The sequence below is a fragment of the Numenius arquata genome, chromosome 1, assembly GCF_964106895.1.
Source record: "Numenius arquata chromosome 1, bNumArq3.hap1.1, whole genome shotgun sequence".
In the NCBI taxonomy this organism is placed as follows: Eukaryota; Metazoa; Chordata; class Aves; order Charadriiformes; family Scolopacidae; genus Numenius; species Numenius arquata.
Window position 1 is genome coordinate 69,675,491 of NC_133576.1, and position 7,485 is coordinate 69,682,975.

At 46.6% G+C, this 7,485-nt stretch overlaps 1 protein-coding gene across 1 annotated transcript in view; it reads right to left on the reverse strand.

Moving 5' to 3' along the window:
- The window catches only part of MGAT4A (alpha-1,3-mannosyl-glycoprotein 4-beta-N-acetylglucosaminyltransferase A), a 78,523-nt gene extending 75,328 nt beyond the window's left edge, over positions 1–3,195 (reverse strand). Inside the window, exon 1 of the mRNA XM_074169021.1 lies at positions 3,021–3,195. The gene's annotated coding sequence lies outside the window, so the exon portion shown is untranslated. The remainder of the gene's footprint in view (positions 1–3,020) is intronic.
- Between the last annotated feature and the right edge of the window lie 4,290 nt (positions 3,196–7,485).

Below are 7,485 nucleotides of genomic sequence, written 5' to 3' on the forward strand. Positions count from 1 at the left end.
TCATGTGTCACCTGTCAGTAATGAACTGATAAAAGAGTTGTTTTCAGGAAGCCAGCAACTCAAGACCCTACTCTTAAAGTACGCACTTCAACAAAACCTCTCTGAAATCAGCGAGGCCTAATGTAACTGCAGCAGCAGAACCACCTCCAGCAAGCTGAGAGAACAGAGCCTTAAACAGCATTTACAGACGTGCATCACTCAACTTCCTCTGTTTGATACTTGAGTATTTGATCCATCTACAACCATTTTTTTTCCTAGTTTAGCTGCAGCTAAAGCACAGACTACGGTCACACATGCAGAGATGTTCAATCTATACCAACTGGCAACAACGCAAAAGCCCCAAAAAATGCCATGATATGACCATATCACTCCCATCTCCACCACACAGGCACAAAGATGAAACACAGAAGTTACCTACAGTTCAGTTTTACCCCAGATGAACATTCCATATCCTGGAATTAGAAATCCTCAGCTGGCCAAACACAGCCACCTTTTAACCACACTGCCCTAACTTAGCAAGACAATATATCAACCAACTTTAAAAAGGAAGGGGGGGCAGATTTGTTTTTAAAGTGCTAAATCATCCTTTATAGTAGCTCAAACGTTAACATTTGACGTTCTTTTAAGGCACTGCCAGTTCTTCCCCACTATAAACTACATCTGATACAAGTATGCTACCCAGCAATAAATAACTTGCTTTGAATTTTACTTGGAAGCAATCTCTGTCACACTCTCGCCTGGGTGCGTTTAGAACAACAGACAAAAAATACTTTTTGTTATTATGGTACCAAGAGATTCCAGTCAAATCTGAACTACTCTTCCCAAACTCGAATCGCAGAACACACTACCTTTAACCGAAAAGCTTGAAAAACAACACATAACTAAGGGGCATGGTTAACAAATAAACGGAAGAGAGCAACAATGTTGCAGAAATCCATGCTCCTGCATTCAACACTTGGTCACAACATCCAGTGTTTACTACCTTCGGACTCCAATTACCTCACATATAATGCTAATAACATGCTCTGTTTTGAGGAACTTTACACATAGATAGGTTTGTGGCTTTAAACATTAACTCAGAAATCACTTCCTAAGAGAAAGGAAACAAATGCAAGAACATGGGAAGCAAAGCAGACAGTAAAATTCAGTAAGAAACAAAATAATGAGCAGGAATGGAAAGAACCATGGAAAGCCTTACAAAATGAGAAACCTGAATTCAATGCAATGAAAGATAAAGACAACTGAGAGACCTATAGAGAGCTAACACAGGCATGCTAGGAAATATCATCAGCACCAGAACTTTAAATTGGAGATGGACATAATAAAAGCCAGAAGGGTAGGCAATAGTATTTAGGTGAGAAGTTAAAAGCCTAGGTGAACTTTAATAGCGAGGAGAGCCATAGATCTCAAAACCCCAAGGTTTTGTAAGGCCTGTCTACATGAATTCAGGAAGTTGAAGTGATTGCCAGACTACCAGAATAAGTGACTAGGATACCCATAAGGTCAATGACACTAACAGTTTACCACAGCATAAATGTCCCTGAAGCAAGGATGCTTAAACTGTAATCTACAGTTACCATTATTTTAGCAGTAGTTGGATCTCTCTGGAGCTGCTCAGGTGTGCACGAAGGACCAGGCTGCAAGCTAGACAGATTATCCCACGGGGGGCAACAGACAGCCGGTTCGACATGCAAACAAGAGAGGGCAGCCAGGAAAGTAAAAATATCATTTGACAATGCAAGGAAAGTGAACCCCTTGCCTTGCCAGAAAATGTGGGCATAATTTTTACATTTACTGCAATAAAATCAAGATGTTGTGATCAGGGCTTCTCACTGTGCTATTTGAATCCACAAAAAATGCAGCCTGGAAGATCCAGAGGAGGAAAAAAAAAAAAAAACCACCACAAAAAAACACACACACCACAAAACCAAAAGCCACCCCCCCCAAAAACCCGGCAGCAACATGATTCAATTAGCGACGAGCACTGAGCACGCACAAAATCGTGTCAAATTAATAATTATCATGGTTTTGAGTTGGCTGGCTCCGCTCTTATCCTTCTCTTGTGGTGGTGTACCCGTTCCCCTTAGCAGAGGCACCAGCAGCTCAGCACTACTGGGATGATTATTCAAGCGTTTCACTATACCAAACTGCACACACCAAGGCCAGGCATGAACGAGAAGCCCTCCCGCTTTTAAAAATGCGGATAGTTAAACCAGCAGAAACCCGTGCGTAGACGCACATAAATTATTTAAACACACACCCACACCCCTAGGTGGTCACTTTAGGTTTGCTCAATAATTTACCACCGAAACGCTTCAGCAAATCCCGTCACGGGCGGCCGTTAACGGCCGTTACCTCAGGCTCGCCGGCGCCCTGCCATTTCGCAGCCCCCTCAAACCCACGGAAGGGGAGGCGGGGGGAGGTGGGGATGGAGGGTAGTAAATCCGCTCCCTCCCTGGAAACCGTCCCGAGTTAGTCGGGACCTTCCCCGGTGTTTCTCAGCCCCGGCGGCGGCTATTCAGACGGGGAATCGAAAAAAAAAAAAAAGCGAGGCGGGGAGATAACGCACCAGCTCTGAGGGAGGGGAGGGAAAGCGCCGGTCCGGGGAGCGGCCGGGCGCATCAGAGGAAGGTTGTAAGGGGTGGGAACGAAGAAGGACAGGAAACACACCAAACTCTGCCGAACCCCCGGCACGCAGGGAGGAGGAGGAGGAAGGGCGGACAGAAGGAGAAGGGGCAGCAGCGCTCCACAGCCGGAGAAGAAGGGGAAGCAGCGCCCCTCTGCCCCGGACCCCAGCCCCACGGGGCGAAGGGAGGGGGCAGCAGCAAGCCCTCCCCTCCAACCACCGCCACCAGGCAGGTGCATGCGAGCGCAGAAGGGTGCCTGCATGCGGACGAGGGAGCAGGACGTCCCCCACAGCCTCCCGCCTGCCCGCCCTCCGCCGACACTCCTATCCCCGGGACGCGCAGGGGAGGGTAAGGGGGAGCTGGGACCCGGGGGCGGCTGCTACCCCTCCTCACCTGCGCGCGGCGCTCCGGCAGGGGGAGCCGCGAGGCGACGGGCGGGCGGGCGGGCGCGCGGCAGCTGAGCGACTGTGTCGGCTCGCGCCGGGGCTCTCCCTCGCCCTCACCCGCCCGCCCCTCGTCAGCGACGCAGCCGGCTCGCGCAACCGCCCCCCTCACCACCCCCCGCCATGGAGCCGCACCGGAGCTCCGCCCCGCCCCGCCCCGCCCCGCCCCGCCCACTCTCGCGGAAACACCGCTTACCGGACAGGCGCCCGTCCCCCGCCGGCTGCCAATGGGCGCCGCCGCGTCGGGATGCGCCGCTCATTGGCTGGGTGACCCGTCGCTCTCTTCGGCTGCGGCTATAAATAGATCAGTCTCGCGAGGCCTCCTTCAGTCGCTGCAGCAGGACCTAAGCTGGAGGGGGATGTTTCAGCGCTCCTCTTTCCTCCGTGTATCCTCTTTTTAGGTTGAGCTTTTTGAGGATTATTGTTCTGGAAGAGTCCTAAGAAAGGCTTAGCTGCTCCATTGCTTGGTTACTTGTTGCCCCGTGGTCAGTTGCAGGATGATCATCTCTCTGGTCACTGTAGGGTCAAGCCCCTGGCCTGCTGTATGGGGGTGTACCTACGCTCCTGAGAGGAAGTTGAGCTCAGCAGAAGGCCTCTCACACCGCTTGGCAGTGCCAAGCGAGTCACGTGTATCGCTGCCAGGTGCGATGTGGTTGTTAGGGGATGATGAGAAACCACAGTGGTGAAGTTTACCATTGAGTTTCTGTTGAGCTAATCATCTCCTAGAGCTTGGTTCAAGAGCTGTTTGAATTAAAGAGCAGCTTGTTGCTTTCACGCCGGTTAAATGAGCCCTCTGTCCGTTGTGCCGTTCACAAGCGTGGCTGTGAGGAGAAGGTTCACCTTGCAATGTGTGCTGTCTGAGAGGCTGTTAAAGAGGTAGAGCTTTGGAGGTGTGAAAATGAACTCACTTCCCTCCAGAGGGTCGTTACTGCTGCGTTGCGCAACTGGTGAAAGAAAGTCAGTGGCAGCTTTACTCTGTGGATTCATTATTTAGGGTTGTGATGTTTCTGTTCTGTAAGTAATCCCCTGTCTTCAGTGGTTCATTTCATGTGTTCCAGGAATTTAATGCATGTTTTGGAGTCTGAAAGCTCCCGTTAAAATCAAATAGCACCCTCGGGTTAGGAGGATCCTATCCACCTCGCAAGAGCCATGCTCTTACCATTTGGTTCTAAGAGTTCAATTCTTTTGATTGACTAGAACGCTTCCCCTTTTTTTTCTCATCTTCCACCTAATTTAGACAAAGTCTACACATTTTTAGTCCTAGTTAAGGCTCTTATGCTAGATATAATGGGATAGTTCTCCACTAGAACTTCATAAACTGTGCAAAAATCTTACTAGTTATTCTGTCTGAAGAGTGACATATAACTCTCCATAGATTATTTTTTTTTTAACCAATGTGTAAACACATTACAGGATTTTTGCACATTTACAGTAGCACATTTTTGCACATACACAGTAGCCCTCAGAGATTTTGCTGGCTTTCTCAAAGATTGCAAAGAGGGGTTGGTGGCAACTCAGGCAGAGTGCAAAAAAGAAGCTCAGGAGTAGTTTGCAAGGTCGTGACACCCAGGCTGTTCTGTGATTTTATTCATTGAGTGGTGAGAATTTATTATGTAAATGTGTGCTTCAATCCTCCCTTTTATAAAGAAGTGGAATGAAGTGGATTTTTTTACTGAAAAACAAATTCAGCACAGTAACTTTCAAACAAAAATTTGCGCATACACATCCTCACACACATATACAGCAGAATTTTTTGTAAAGGTCCCAACAAGCTAAAAACATTAGAGGCGCCATTGTTTGCCTCTAATAGATTAGTGTTGCTTAGGGATATGAATTTTTGCATTTCTGCGCCGGAAAAAAAACTTGCCGGAGACATTTTCACATAAAAGTCCTTTTGTCGGGAGAGCTTAGTCTGCTGAAGAAAAGTCTCAGTTCCAAGATGAGTTTAATGGCAGTTATTACATGAGGACTGTCTGAGCCTTCCCGTTTTTTGTTCTTTCCCTGATTGAAGGTTTGCATTAGGAAGGTTTACCAACTGGACCTCGACAGTACCCAATTAACTACTAACTTCCCTAAACAATAGAGTAATTGTAACATGGTTGTTTCTCAGTTCCTCTGACATCTTCCCCTGAAGTTAGTTTCCTGAGAAAGAAGGCAAAGTTCAAGACAGAAAAAAAATAACAACATTGCCCTCATCTGACCTACTACAGCAATAATCGAATGCCTCTTGGCATATTCCTCTGCTTGGTACGTGGAAAAACCACATGGTGAAGGAAGATGCTGCAGCTTCCAGAGAAAAGGAGTTGGGGCTGTTTGGCTGATCCACTAAAATGTCACTTACTTCTAGTGAGGGTGGCAGCTTCTTTTTGGACCTGAACAAGATTTAATGCCAGCAGATTTCCAAATTCTTTCTTCCCGCTGAGTTATTCTTTCATCCTGCAGCCACTGCTGTTCAACTGGAGTATCAGTTTGAAGTTGGAGAAGATTAAGCACTTCCAAACACTTAGTGTTCAAATGCAAGTGTTAAGGTGCAAATGCTATAACAACGATAATGGGGGAGATGTAGGGGGAAGAAATTGTTTTAAAAACATGGGAAGTTTAAATCCTTATTGTTCCAGCTTTGGTTGTTGAAAAAAAAAAAAAAAGACCAAGGAGCTTGCTATTCTATACCATCAGGGAAAGGAAAAAAACCACCAAAAAAAACCATGAGAGAGAAATGCATAATCATATTTCGACAGAGGGAAGATTTCATGCTGGGAAATTTTTGCTAAGGTATTACCTGAATGTCAGAGTAAATGTGAAGTGGCAAAAGATGCTCCAGGCCTGCTGTAATTGCATGTATGCTGCAGTGACTGTCTCTGGCATGTCTGAGCCGCTGATTTCTATAGGGCTGTGCAGTTGTTGTCATTCATCAGATTTGGAGCTCGTTTTATCCGGACCCTTTTCCTGACTCATTCAGAAGCACAACAGTGGTGTTGTCCTTGTGCTTCGCTATGCTTACGTTCTGGGTTTCCCAGGCACCAGAAAGGATGCAAAAAAGGTAAAGGTGCTTGGCAGTGACAGCAAAAGTCTTCGTGGTTGCTCGACTGAAAAATGGCAGTCTGAAAATTGTCTGTCTCCTGACTGACAATTGAATCCTGTCTCAAAGATGGAATTTATTCCCAGCCTGCCACTAACCTTTATTTTTAACAGAGCAAACGCCTTAGGACTCTCAGTGCTTGTACCTCCATTTCGCCCCAGTTTTGCCTTTTTCAACTGTAAGCCTTTCATGACCGAATCATTTTGCTAGCTGAGCATCTCGCTCAGTGAAGCTGTGTATCTGCTGGGTCTTTGCTGCACTCCTATATCAACATTAAAAATAAAGAGAGACACAAATACACCCGGTGTGTATCAGGGAAGGATTGCCAAAGGTTGCCTGCTGCCCCTGCAACCAGTCTGTGCCTCAGGCTGCTTCCTATGTAAGGTCACGAGCCATCCCTGCAGCACATGGCTGGTGAAAGGAAAGGCCAACTCCCCTTCAACCACCTTCTTGCACCTGCTGTGTTGAGGAGCCAAGCCTCAAGTGGTCTTCCACCAAGAAGACTTGTGGCCCTCACCTGGCACCAGTGAGGCGGCAGGGAAGTAGAAGACCATCTGAGGGGAAGGGAAGGAAGAAGGGACTTTCCCATCCACTCCCTGTGACCAGGTGAAATGGTGTATGCGTAACAATACTGAAGGTTTGCCTATCTCACACACAGGTTTGATGCTCTTACAAATTCAGATCTCCTTACAGCTTTATAGGCACAAAGTGAAACAAATGCTTCAGTGGCTGAGCTAGTTTGCAAAAGACAGTTTTTGATTCATAGTACCGTAAGCTTATTTTATACATGAAGCTGCTAGACGTGCAGTTCATGTATTAATGGGTGGCTTGTGTAGCACCTGTTGTAGTGCTAATACTTAACAAATAAAGAGATGTAGAAAATTATGTTAAAATATGATTGTAGATATAAATGCTTAGTAGCCAAAAAATTTAGGTCATCATTTAGGTTATCTTTATTCTGCCTTTTCTGTGACTGCATCATGAAATAATCTGCTGCTATATGTCATGATGGTGTTTCTCCGCGCACAGCTGTGTCTCACTCAGAAGTCAGGTGTGATGGTGCCATCCTTTCCAGTAGGTAAATTGCTGGTCCACTTTAACAAGATAAAAACTGAGGTGGGAGAGATCAACTATTCTGTCCAAGAAGTCTCTCAGGTAAGCAGGATCAGTGCTTCATGCAAACTCGTGTTTCTCTACCCTCACCCCCACATCACTGTCATTTCACTTGCTGTTGGAGGTTCTGTCTGAGCCACAAATGCCTCTGCCATATGCTCAGAGGTGATGAACATTTATATTTATTCATCTCCTCCTGGAGGCAGAGGCTTTTAAATGCATT